Source organism: Lissotriton helveticus, chromosome 4_1 (assembly GCF_964261635.1).
Source record: "Lissotriton helveticus chromosome 4_1, aLisHel1.1, whole genome shotgun sequence".
In the NCBI taxonomy this organism is placed as follows: Eukaryota; Metazoa; Chordata; class Amphibia; order Caudata; family Salamandridae; genus Lissotriton; species Lissotriton helveticus.
In genome coordinates, this window is record NC_136063.1 from 1,005,477,133 (window position 1) to 1,005,491,773 (window position 14,641).

A 14,641-nucleotide genomic window follows, 5' to 3' on the forward strand; every position below is an offset into this window, starting at 1 on the left:
TAGGGAAGGTTATTGGATAGTAAATTAACCTATTCCCTATCCTATAGCGCTCCCCAGAGCAATGCGTTGAAATAGTTTGCGTTGTAATGGTTGCATTGTAATGGTAGTGCGTTGTAAAAGTTTCGTTGTAAGTGATGTTTACCCTTGAGGGGTGGCTTACACTACCCAACACCCATCCTGCACAGGCGTCACTGGACATGTGACCCTGGCAATAAAAGGTGCCAGGCGCACATGCCCGTAGCCAGATCCACAAACTATCTCAGTGTGTCCCTGTGGTCATTATGTATGCATGACGGCGCCGGGCCATACCACATTACATTGTGCTGTATACAGCGGGTGCAACCTTGTCACCTCAGACAGTGTGGTAGACCTGGGACATGTAGCTGTGTCTGACCCCCCTGAGAGCGAAAGCGGAGTGGACTGGCGTATGGCAGAACAGTGTGGTTATAAAACACATGGCTCTGGGCGTGGTTAAGTTTAGGCCTTGCCAAGGCAGTGCCAAATGCATATGTCTCTGTTGTAGTGTCTGCGCCACCCATCCCGCAATGGCCAATGTTGCTATGTATCATGCCCCCGGAGTGCGGGCTCGGCTGAGGGGTAAAAGAGGGAGCGCAAGCCAGCTCGGGGTCAGGGATCAGACATGCCAACTGTTGTGTGTGGCGCTATTACCGCAGCATAAGCCAAAGGTCTACCCTCAACTGCATGGCAAGCTCAGCCAGGCATTAACTCTACATATGTGTCCGCCCTGTCCTTCCCATAGGCCTACACACACGTGGCTGCCCTCCTTTAGCGCACAATATCACTGTGTTGTCAAGCTTGTGGACATGCGGGGAGCATAACAATGGTGTGCCGTAGGGGTGCAAGTGATGCAATCGCGCTGCGCACACTAGTGAATAGCCTCCGGGGAGGGAGCAGCAGCAGTGAAGCTACGTAATACACATTGGTGGCGCTCCTTTGCAACAAGCACTACATGTCATATAGGAATCACTAAGTCACACATATCACACACCAATGACACACTGAGCCTGCCCACACATCATGCGGAACCAACTATTGACTCATGTCTCTCAGCACTGTCATAGGTGATCAAGGATATGCACTTTGCGCTTGGAGGATGACACCCCTCCGAGCCCCGAACACACAGGCAGTACATTTTCGCCCACAAACGCACCAGGGGCATTGTGGAATGTACATTTGGTATGTTGATGTCACGTTTCAGGTGCCTGGACATCATAGGTGGAAGGCTTCTGTACAGCCCAGACATGGTGTGCAAGATGATCGTTGCATGTTGTGTGTTGCACAACATATGTGTATGCAGAAATGCCCCATGGATACAAGTGCCAGATGCACTGGATGATGATGAGGCCGGTGGACCTCAACCCATTGCAGCGGCAGCAGGAATAGCCCGTAGGAACACCATCATTGACAATTTATTCTTCACATGAGCATGTCACATTGTGACAGTCCTTAGCAATCATGGGACAGTACAAAATTACCACATGCACAGCATGCGCAAATAAATGCATTTCAAGACACATTCCCTGAGTGCATGTCACTCATCTGTACAAGCACATCACTCAGACAAGTGTGAGTGTGACATGTAGTGCTAACAATTTTATAATTTGTTAATGGATGGTGGGTGTGTCACCTCTGTGCAGAGAGGCTGTTTAGGGTGTCACGTATTCTAACTGTCAGTTTTGAGTGTCATAGTTAATATGGAATCCCACTCTTCTGCGCTTCACATGTGTCCCAAATCATTCCATATTGGTTGTCATTTTTGACCTACAAGTGACAACAGGGCTTCTTTTGGAGTCAGATATGTACCACCATAATGCAGGGATGCACCCTGTGAATCAAGTCCCACAACATGGGCAACAGGTACGTAAGGGGGAGTCACTGCCTCTACATTCGTCCATGCTTTCATAATTGATTGATCATGGACATGACACGTCTGTGTGCAGGAGGTGTTGATTGTCCCTCTGCAAGTGAAAGGGAGATGCAGTTTCACAGTGTGTTCCATGTATGTTTCCACACAGTAGCAGTCAGTATTGGGAGTAGCTGCCGGGCAGTGACATGGGGAGGGGTAGGGTGGGAGGTAGTAATCTCTGGATTACGGAGGATTACAGATAAGTAAACATATAAATAAATAAAACAAATTTCGTTGTGTGCACTGCATCACTTTTGGGGATGCAGTGCACGCAATGAAATTCGTTTTTTTAAATGTATTTGTTTACTTACCTGTAATCCTCCGTAATCCATAGATTACTACCCCCCACCCTGCCCCTCCCCCTCCCCACGTCACCACCAGGCAGCTACTCCCACCACCGACCGCTACTGTTTCCGCATTGGCGCAGTTTACATATTGACTGCATATCAATGTACATTGTGACTGTTTGTGAGGAGATGCCTATTTGATGAGGGACAATGGTCATTTGTTCTACGTCACGGATGTAGGGTTGTCCTCGTACATTGTCATCTCACAGTTTTTTTACTCTGCTTTTAAGGTGCATTTTCCCTCATGACGAGTGGGAATTGCAGGCCTGTCGCTGGTTATCGCTGATTTTTGATTCACGATTGGCCTCATCGCTACTATTTTCACGTTCGTGTTTCGTGTTTTTACGGCGTCACGTTAATTTTAACGCAGTCATTTGGTGTGTTATCGTGGGATTATCGCATGGTACCAACGTGTCGAGAATACAACGTTAACACAGCGTCATTTTCCAGCAATTGACTAGGATGTGAAGAGTTGCGTTAAGCTAATTTTGCTGTAATTATCACACGTTCTTGAGAATATCCCCCGAAGTACCTTCATTCTCAGGATGTAAACATCAGTGGTCATTCAGGAAGAAAGTGCGATCTCTGGAGGGAGCAAAAGGACTGGGTAGCAAATCAGCATTCAGAAGCGAGTAGTCGTCTAGGTATGACACATTTCATCTGCTAAAGTACACTAGAATGAAAAAATTAACAACCTGGGAATAAATCTGGCACTTGACAACATGTGCATATGTGTTTAGGAAGCAATTTCTAAGGTGGCAGCAGGCTGCCTAGAATGTTCTTGATCGGGGGAGGCATTGCACTTTAATGTGGGTGGCAGAGTCCACCTAGATCAGGTATCAACGAGACCCCCTTGAGCTGTTTTCATTGTGTGTTTTCATTTAAAAAAGCACCTCTGAATCAAAGGTTTGTAAAAATACAGGACAAATCTACGCCGATGTAAAGAGTTTTCTCACTTTGTTGAATAGCCCCTCGAAAATAGTGTTTTCAAAAGAGTTGTGCCTGTAGCAGCCACGGCCCGTGGAGGGAGTTACGGTGGGGCAGGGAGGCGGGGAGGGGGAGGAGCAGGGTGGAGGGTGCTAAAAAACCAGCATATGGATGATTGCAGGTAAGTACATAATTTAATTTCGTAGCGCACACTGCATCGCAAAATGTGATGCTGTGCGCGCTACGAATTTCGTTTTTTAAATTAAATTGTGTACTTACCTGCAATTATCCATATGCCGGTTTTTAGCACCCTCCACCCTGCCCCTTCACCTCCCCGCCTTCCTGTCCCACCGTAACTCCCTCCACGAGCCGTGGCTGGCCTGTAGAAGCAGGGCCTACTATTTCAATGTTACAACAATTTTAACAATTCTTTCCCTTACTGGCTTCCACGGTATATGCCATGTAAGGAGATGTATACTTGCAATATGAAAAACAAAGTATCAAAAAAACACACCTAAAATAGGTTATTTTGCTGTAAGTCAGCAATCTTTCCTTTAGCAATGCAAGGTGGGTGAGGAGTTGCAGTATATCAGAAAATGAATTTATAAACCTAACTTGATCATCTTCTGAAGAATTTATGAATCATGGTTAATAATCAGCTTTAGGCACGTCTGAGGGAAGAATCACATTTTGAAACTACAAAGGTCGACTAAATTGCTTGCGGGAAATGACCCTGCATTCCATTGAATCTCAATAATACCGATTGTAGATTCCAAGTCCGAGGTAACAGTATTCTGCTCCTTTACTCTAACAAGGGCTGCAAATTCATATCCAAATAAACGGTCCATTGAGTTAGACCCTCACAATTAAAAAAAAAATAGAACCTATCGTGTTTATCATGATTTTAAAATCTAAAAAAGATATTGTAATGCATCTATGAATGCTTTATTATCCATCATATTTTATAAGTTAAAAAGAAACCCTTTAACGCCCTCTGGCAAAGCGACATTTTCTTTCTACCATTTCAGAAATAATCTCAGGTGTTTGGGATTTTAATGGAAGAGAGCAGCTGGAGGCCATAAGAAATGTTGTTGAAAAATCAAGAAGGATTTTTCATTTTTGTTTTATATTTTGCTTGTGTCCCATGCAATGACATATTAATCACAAAATATTATCAAATCTTTCTTTCCTTCCTTCCTTCCTTCCTTCCTTCCTTCCTTCCTTCCTTCCTTCCTTCCTTCCTTCCTTCCTTCCTTCCTTCCTTCCTTCCTTCCTTCCTTCCTTCCTTCCTTCCTTCCTTCCTTCCTTCCTTCCTTCCTTCCTTCCTTCCTTCCTTCCCTTTCATGCAGAGATAATAGAGGGACTAGAAGTCAGTGAAGAATAGCGAATGATACCCATTTTTATTTTCTTCTTATGCATGAGGACAAGTTGACTCTTTCGGAGTGGGGAAAATCTAGGGCAATTTGTAAGTTAAGCTACAATTAAGCAATCACAATAGTCTCCATCTAGATATTGTTATTACGATTAAAATCTGACTGAGGCTATGTGTATTATTACCAGTAACAGCAAGAGGATCACAATAATAACATAATAATATTACTAGTTGTCCCTCACAAGTGAATACAGAATATATTGAGTTTTCACACCTTCTAAATGCCTGTATTAATCCAGAAAAGAGACATCCAAAAAAGATGGCAATATCAACCTATTGGACATTGTGTTTGTGTGCCAGGAGAGAGGTCTACTTACTTATCTGGTTTTGCATCAGTCTTGGTATTAGAAGGCTTTTTCATGTGATGCAATGCAACAACGCATAAGCGATGGTCAGAGGAGAGTTAAAGTGCTGGATCTAAGAACTGTTTTGGCACTTGCTTCTTTACACTGCGGTACCGAAATTCTGTTTCTGTCATTACTAATATGACATTGTTAGCCTGATGTAGCTGCATGCACATGTATTCATAGTTATGTACCATTTAGTGTTAATAACGTAGAGTAGCCTTTGGTCCTTATTATAGTTTATGTTACACATCATTTAGAGAAACCACACTAATGACATTTTGTATTTGTCGACTCGGGCCTGGGTAGTGATCACGTGTTGTTTTTCATGTTACCGAGCGAGTTCCAATTAGTTGAGTTACAGGACAACTGAATTCACAATGTTTTTCTTTGCTCTAAGACCCAAGGTCACATCTGGCTTCAGAGGTGATAAGCACATTCTTGCCGGCGTCGGGCCGTTACTCCCATGTACCAATACGAAAGGGAGTTACCCTTTCTGACCTTCCCCATAATAGCAGAAACAGACTTCTGAGCAGGCTTTATGTGCCATATATGGTTCTTCCTTAAGATCCTGTACCTATTGGGAGGTTGCCAAATATGGTTATTTCATGTAATGTAATGAGGTATAAATGACTTGTCTCATGTGTAAATCGTCAGTCTTCTCGGCGCACTGATTTTGGTGTGGACGAGGGGGCTCCTCTGCGCAGAGTTTCTTGATAATAAACGATTGCTATTTCTTCACTGCCAACTGACTGGTTATTTGATAATGTTATTGGGCTACCGGTAAGTGTGGTTGATATTTTTCCAGTACAACAGTTGGCGACTCCGCTGGGACTCCGCGTTTGGGGTCGTCCTCCCACAATGCGTGGCGAAATAGGGACATTAGGGGGATTGCTTTGGTAGAGGGGGTGGACGGATATATGATTTTGGCCGGACTCTGCTCTCGCGATCAGAGAGCCCCAGCTGCTAGTGACCCCTTACCAGAGTCCTACGGGTGTAACCCAGGAACCGATCCACGTTGATCTTCAGGAGTTGGCAGTGGAGAACTCGCAATCCTACTTGAGTACACCAGGTGAGTGTATTAGTTTGTTGTTTATGGATTGTGCTTTTTAGAAATGATTGAGCAAACAGTTAACTGATTTTTATGGTTTGGTGGTCGGCGTACCACGAGGAGTTTTGGAGATCTGACGGGGCAGCATTGAGGCTGCACGGGCAGATGCTCCACAGACTTGTTTGGTGAATAATAGAGGTTACAATCAGACGCCTCGGTGTGGCATTTTTTGAGTGCACACCCGGCAGGACTGTCCTCCAAAAGGCCCATGGTTCTCCCTGGGTGACTTCTGGACACATCTGAAGCGGCGCTAAGGTAGCGGGCTCAGTCAAAATAGTCCTGAAGGTGAACCAGGAAGACTACGGGATGGTCTGTAGGCCGGTTTGTGGTTAATTCCTGTCTGATGACCTCTCGGTAGTCTTCGGACTGCCTGATTTTCTTTGTTTCTGTTTGGTCCGGTGGCTGGAGGTTCACAACTTCTCTTTGAACGGGAGTCGACGGGCTCCGTTCCTTGGCGGTTTTATATCGATCGAAAATTGAAAAGAAAAAAATGGTTGCCTTTTGATTTGAAAAGTTGTATGTTTAAAATTGTGTGTGTATTGTTGGTGTGGAATTAACGAAGATTGAGGGTGAATGAAACATTCGTGTTTTGATCGTGTGTGACGAAGTGTGAAGGGCGATCACCTTAAAATGTAGTGTTTTAGTAAAATATGTTTTGGATGTTGTTGTCGGCAGAAAAATACTCGATTAGACGAAAGTCAGCCTGCCCCGCCAGAAGGCAGTCCAAATTTGGATATGTATGTAAAACATGGCCTTACGCCCATTATATTCAGCAAACTCTGGCATAGATACACCAAGGATAACAAAGATTTACAGTGGCCTGTAACTGGGTCTTTTGATGAGAGGAAGATACAGTATTTACAGGATCGTTTGTTCGCTAAAAGAAGTCGGCAGGGAATGTTTGATTCTTTAAGATTATGGCAAAAGGATGGCAAAACATTGTCGAATTAGAGAAGAGAAGTTGTTAAAAATACAGAATGGTCAGACTATAACTCAAAAGGCTATGGCATATGATAAAGAACAAACTGAGAAAAATATAGAATGTTTAGACAGACAGTTTCGACTGCAGGCAGATAAAAGTTACACAGCTCGACCTGAGGTGGAGGATGAAATAGAGGACTTATTAAATACGCGTCCTCCACCCCCTATGCTCCGCAAAGAGTGTATCCTGCGATACCCCTGGCAAGTGCCTCCGGAGCACCCGTTGTGTTAGCTACGGCACCTTTGGCTTCTGCCACGACTATGTCAATGGGAACTATTTCTATTCCTTCCCCTTCGACCCCTGCGAGGGCTACTTTATTAACCAGTGATTCATTGACCCCTGTCATGTCCCCAATGACATTGATCTCTCCTTCGTCCTTGGTGGCTTGGCCTTCCCAGCCAGCCACTCCAACTCCTGCTATGTTGGATTCGACCCCAACCCATGCTCCCGGAATGGGGGGCTTTCGACGATTATATACACGTGCTGTTGTCGGATGCCAGGAAAAACAGATGGTGATAGATCAGGCATCCCAGTGGGTGCGGAATGCTATCTACAATATTGAGGACATTTGGGGAACCGTGAAGGATTATGAACTGGTTATGCAGCAATATACCTTAGAAACCATGGCTAATCGGTTGATTTCTTTATGGGAGCAATGTTTTGAGGATGGGAGAGCACCGCAGGTCCTATACGATATTGTGGACCGGGCCCATAAGTTTGAATTAGGACCCGAGCATGTATATGGAAATTTAGTTACCATTATGCGATATCGGCAAAGATTATTTACAAAATGTCCCACATGGGATTCCCAGCATCCCATGCAAGAAGTCCATCCAATCTATCATCCCGAAATTCCGGATCTTAAGGATAACGCCAATCAGGTCATTCAGGCCCGAGTTGAAGCACGATTTCAAGAACAGTGGGTATATACTCCTTGGAAAAGTAGCAAAGTCTTATCCCTAAAATCCTATATACCCGATCCACGTAAAAATCCCACTGCCTATTATAAGGAGCTTACTGAAGCAGCATCTTCAGCTGTAATGACTTTGGCTGATATAGAGTTATTCTTTGGATTGTTGGGTCCAATTGATGTCTGGCGACAGGTACACAACCAACCTCACGCTAATGAGTTAGGGGGGACGTGGGAGCAATTTAAGGATTGGGATGGGGAACAGAAACCCGGGGATAAACCTAGTGCCGAACTTTTGGCTTTGCCAGGTTGAATTATTACATATATGCACACTCTAATTCCACCCCGAAAAGTGAACTGGGATAAACTGACTGCATGTAGACAGAAAAAGGATGAAAGGGTATCAGATTTCTTCACTCGATTTGAAGGCGTGTTTATCGATTTCAGTGGACAGCATTTATCGGTAGAAGGGGGAGTAAGACTGTTTGTTAACCCCTTCGATGCTTGTGACGGAACCGTTCCGTCATCAGTCACGGCTGAGCTGTGCTGATGACGGAACGGTTTCGTCATGACCGCGCCCTGTTCTGGAATGTCCAGCACAGGGGCGGAATCGGCGCCGCACGGAAGCGGTTAATCGATTCGTGACTAATTTATTACCGGAAATATCGGCACGGCTCCAGGCTGCCGAAAGTACTTGGACCACCTCTACTCCCTCAGTTATATTGAGTATGGCCCAATATCATGAGCATAGGGAAAATGAGAGTAAAGACAAGTCAGATAAAAAGACAAAAGATCTTAAAACTCGTGTATTATTGTAACAGGTGGCTCGGGGACGTGGCAGAAATGAAGGAGGAGGAAGAGGTTTTGTTCCAAGAGGGGCAGGGACAGGACAGGAGGAGGTCCAGCTGTTGCTTTGGGCCAGAATCAGTGTGCTTATTGTAAACAGGAAGGGCACTAGCGCCATGAAACCTTTTAGTGTCCCTGCGCTTAATAAATTCATCTTAACATAACATAACATACCTGGCAAGTTCAGTGTCCTTTTCTTTTAGCGCAGAATGGAGCTGTGAGAGGCAGAGATAGAGGAAGAGGACGGGGTGGTGTTGATAGAGGCGACCTGAAAAGAGGGGAAGTGATACGAGGTGAGTCCAGAGGGAATTATTTTGATAATACCAACGGGAAGCAGTATCACTATGAAAATGATGGAATGGATGAATCAGATGGATATTTTTATGCATAGGACAGCCACGGACAGAGAAGGGGGCCAAGTGTCAGTACCCATGGACCAAAAGGGGCCTTACGTTAAAGGGCAAATAATGGGAGTGTCAGAAACATTTTTAGTGGACACGGGTGCAATGAACAGTTCGATTGCCCATTCATTGGTCCCAGGGGCTGCTCTGTCCGGGCATAATAACATTTCAGTTGGATTTTCTGGTATTCCAGTAATAAGCCCCATTTCGAAGCCACTCTCATTTACCATAGGCCCAGTTACAGTGGATTCTCCATTTTTGTTGACATCGCAATGTGGGGAAAATGTATTGGGATTGGATCTGTTAAAAAAGATGTTCTCCGCGTGGAGTATATTTGACAGTACAGTCACCAGAACAATATACCAAACCGAATGTCATGAAAAACGACCAGCTCCCTCCGGAACTGGCGCCCATTACTCCTACGTTGTGGGCAACTGGTGATACTGATGAAGGCTTATTGAATATTTCACCAGTTTCCATCACGTTAAAACCCAATGCTCGGTTGCCTCGTATTCCACAGTATAAAATATCCCCAGCAGGAGAGAAAGCGTTAATGTCGATAATTCAGGATTTCATTGACAAGAGTGTGGTGGAAGAGACAGGTTCGAACACATGTTACCAATTTTAAAGAAGGCTCCTATAGGGAGCAGTCCTGATTATGCTGATACAAACCGCTTTGTAATTGACCTCCGGGAGGTTAATAAAGTGGTGGTACCACAATATCCAGTAGTTTCGGATATCACAACGATACTTACTATGATTCCCCTTACTGCTAAATTTTTCTCATTTATTGATTTAAAGAATGCTTTCTTCAACATTCTGATACACCCTGAGAGTAGACATATTTTCGGCTTCTCGTTATCAGGCCGTAGCTTTAGATTTTGTCGTGCTCCTCAAGGCTATACAGAAAGCCCTAGTATTTATAGCCAGGCTTTAAAGGTAATTTAGGATGAATTGATTTTACCCCCAGGAAACGTCCTTCTCCAGTATGTAGACGACCTGTTGGTGGGGTCTGATATGGAGGAGGGCTGCAAAGAAGCTACTGTTAAACTATTGTCCCATCTAGCAGCCCATGGAAATAAAGTATCTCTTTCTAAATTTCAATATTGTCGACAGGAGGTGACCTACCTTGGTCATCTACTGTCGAAAGAGGGGAGGAAGTTGACTCCTGAACGTGTGTCTACTATTTTTAACATGCCTGTTCCTCATACTCAATGAGACGTTCGTGCATTTCTTGGCATAACCTCTTACTGTCGTCAGTGGATTCCTAATTTTTCTCTTCTTACTAAACCACTGTTTTATATGATTACGAAAGAAGTGCATGAACCCTTACCCTGGACGGATGAGTGTCAGAAAGCTTTTGATTCTTTAAAAACTGCACTTTGTTCTGCACCTGTTTTAGGAACTCCTGACTACTGAAAACCTTTTGTACTCTACGTGCACGAGGTAGACGGTTGTTCGCTTTCAGTGTTGGTACCACAATATCCAGTAGTTTCGGATATCACAACGATACTTACTATGATTCCCCTTACTGCTAAATTTTTCTCAGTTATTGATTTAAAGAATGCTTTCTTCAACATTCTTATACACCCTGAGAGTAGACATATTTTCGGCTTCTCGTTATCAGGCCGTAGCTTTAGATTTTGTCGTGCTCCTCAAGGCTATACAGAAAGCCCTAGTATTTATAGCCAGGCTTTAAAGGTAATTTTGGATGAATTGATTTTACCCCCAGGAAAACGTCCTTCTCCAGTATGTAGACGACCTGTTGGTGGGGTCTGATATGGAGGAGGGCTGCAAAGAAGCTACTGTTAAACTATTGTCCCATCTAGCAGCCCATGGAAATAAAGTATCTCTTTCTAAATTTCAATATTGTCGACAGGAGGTGACCTACCTTGGTCATCTACTGTCGAAAGAGGGGAGGAAGTTGACTCCTGAACGTGTGTCTACTATTTTTAACATGCCTGTTCCTCATACTCAATGAGACGTTCGTGCATTTCTTGGCATAAACTCTTACTGTCACCAGTGGATTCCTAATTTTTCTCTTCTTACTAAACCACTGTTATATCTGATTACGAAAGAAGTGCATGAACCCTTACCCTGGACGGATGAGTGTCAGAAAGCTTTTGATTCTTTAAAAACTGCACTTTGTTCTGCACCTGTTTTAGGAACTCCTGACTACTGAAAACCTTTTGTACTCTACGTGCACGAGGTAGACGGTTGTTCGCTTTCAGTGTTGGTACCACAATATCCAGTAGTTTCGGATATCACAACGATACTTACTATGATTCCCCTTACTGCTAAATTTTTCTCAGTTATTGATTTAAAGAATGCTTTCTTCAACATTCTTATACACCCTGAGAGTAGACATATTTTCGGCTTCTCGTTATCAGGCCGTAGCTTTAGATTTTGTCGTGCTCCTCAAGGCTATACAGAAAGCCCTAGTATTTATAGCCAGGCTTTAAAGGTAATTTTGGATGAATTGATTTTACCCCCAGGAAAACGTCCTTCTCCAGTATGTAGACGACCTGTTGGTGGGGTCTGATATGGAGGAGGGCTGCAAAGGAGCTACTGTTAAACTATTGTCCCATCTAGCAGCCCATGGAAATAAAGTATCTCTTTCTAAATTTCAATATTGTCGACAGGAGGTGACCTACCTTGGTCATCTACTGTCGAAAGAGGGGAGGAAGTTGACTCCTGAACGTGTGTCTACTATTTTTAACATGCCTGTTCCTCATACTCAATGAGACGTTCGTGCATTTCTTGGCATAACCTCTTACTGTCGCCAGTGGATTCCTAATTTTTCTCTTCTTACTAAACCACTGTTATATCTGATTACGAAAGAAGTGCATGAACCCTTACCCTGGACGGATGAGTGTCAGAAAGCTTTTGATTCTTTAAAAACTGCACTTTGTTCTGCACCTGTTTTAGGAACTCCTGACTACTGAAAACCTTTTGTACTCTACGTGCACGAGGTAGACGGTTGTTCGCTTTCATTGTTAACGCAAGGATTTGGTGGTAAGCAAAGATGTTGTGCTTATTTTTCAGCCGTATTGGATCATGTCGCTAGAGCACTTCCTAGCTGTTTGAGGGCTACTGCCGCGGTGGCGGTGGCCATTAGGCAGTCAGAAGGACTCGTGCTAAATTCTGACCTCACAGTGATGATACAGCACGCTGTGGACACACTTTTGAATAAAATGAAGACACAGCATTTTACGAGTGCACGTCTTTCTGGATACGTATTGACTTTGTTTGCTCCTCATATTACTATAAAAAGGTATGCCACTCTGAATTCAGCCACGTTACTACCCCTCCCTTCGGATGAACCAAACAATGACATACATGATTGAATATTTCGGACAGAAGAAGAAACAAAGGGACGGGTGGACATCACAGACACGCCCCTATCTGACCCCCAAGGGGAGTTGTATGTTCATGGTTCTTGTTTTAAACTACCAGATGGCACAACGACAGCTGCATACGCAATCACCATCCTGCGTACTGTAGTTGAAACGTCCCGAGCTCCCTATCATTCTGCACAGGCAGCTGAGCTAATATCCCTGTTACGGGCATGCGAGTTAAGTGAGGGACTGGAGGTAAACATTTATACAGATAGCCAGTATGCCTTTGGTGTAGCTCATAGTTTTGGGAAGCTGTGGGCGGACAGGGGATTCTTTACTTCCCATGGCCAACGGATACAACATGGCCCTTTGATATTAAGATTGTTAACCATGTTGACCCTGCCCCGGAAGGTAGAAATTGTTAAATGTAGTGCTCAAAAAGCCACAGTTGATACTGTGGGAGAAGGAAATGCTTTCGCTGACCAAACTGCAAAAGACACTTCCAAATCCAAAATGTCCCCGATGTACGTAAATTCAGCCAGGTGGGTGGAGGTGTCTGATATGGTCGATAATACCATGGAGAGTGTTCGAGAGATACAGAAGGAAGCTACCCCTGCTGAATTGACCCGATGGGAGAATGAAGTAGGAAGGTTGGATGATAATGGCTGTTGGGTTGATTTAAGTGAGAAGCAACGATGGATGCTTCCTAATGCTTTTGTCAATGCGGTAGTAACAATGGCACATGGGAATGCACATATAGGACCCAAGGATTTTGTCATTTACTGGATCCAGTTTGGAATAATCCCAATATTTTAAAAACTGCCACCCATCTGGTCCAACATTGTATGGTTTGCTTACGATACAATCCTGGAGGAGGAGAACCTGTCCTTAGAGGATATTTTGCACCACCCTCTTTACCTTTTGAGGTGCTCCAAATGGATTATATCCAATTGGAGAGAGTGAATAATTTGAAGTATGTCCTGGTAGTGGTGTGTGCATTTGGTAAGTGGGTAGAGGTTTACCCTACCAAGGAAAATACTGCACTATCAACTGCTAAAGCCCTAAAAAAGGAATATTTCCCAAGATATGGGGTCCCTCGGGTCATATGGTTGGACAACGGGACCCATTGTTTTGTTTTGAAAACAGATTTTATTGATAGATTGCACAGTAAAGGCAGCACTCCGCACACCGAAGTTAACTGCACATCAATTTGAATCATCACAAAATTGGCAATCTATACAGCATTTTAGAGTCCAATGTTTCATTAAACTGACCAAACATCATCCCAACCCCTCCCCCTCCCCCCCAACATCCCCCACCCGGATCCCACCCACCCCTATTCCACGACAGCACTTCCCGGTTTCTCCAATATAACCACCGACCAATATCATGTGTACCTCTCCCTCATGACCCGCCTATCTCATCTCCTGATCCATCCCCCGGTCTATCGGGGGCTCCAGCCAAAGGCCCCGATACTCGGCCCACTGCCTCCATATCTTATAATGCTTTCATGGGCACCCACGGGCCACAAAGATTGGCTGTTTCAGCCCCATACAGAAATCTAGGCCCTTCTTCCACACCGAAACTGAGGGGGGGCGGGGGTCCTTCCACGCCTTGGCTATATCCCTTTTGGCGAGGTTAAGGCCCAAAAGCAGAAGATGTCTCTTATATATATTACCCCCCACCCCTTCCAAGACGTGTAGTAACCCTAAATGTGGTGTGCGAGGAAGTTCCCACCCCCATACCTCAGCCATACAATTCCACATCCCAGTCCAGAATCCAACCAGTGCACCACAACTCCAAACCTTATGGATCAGTGTCCCTATCTCTTTACCACACCTGAGACAGTCTGGGGATGCAATTAGGCCAGCCCGCCACAGCCTTTCCCTCGTAAAATACACTCTGTGCAAGTATTTAAATTGGATCAGTCGCAGCCTGATCGCTATCACCGCGCCTCTTGGGGCCTTCAGCGCCTCCCTCCAATCCTCCTCTTCAAGTGCCCCTACATCACGCTCCAACGACTCCCAAAGCTTCTGAAGTGTTGTCGAGCAATGTATTACCAGCGTGCGATAAATA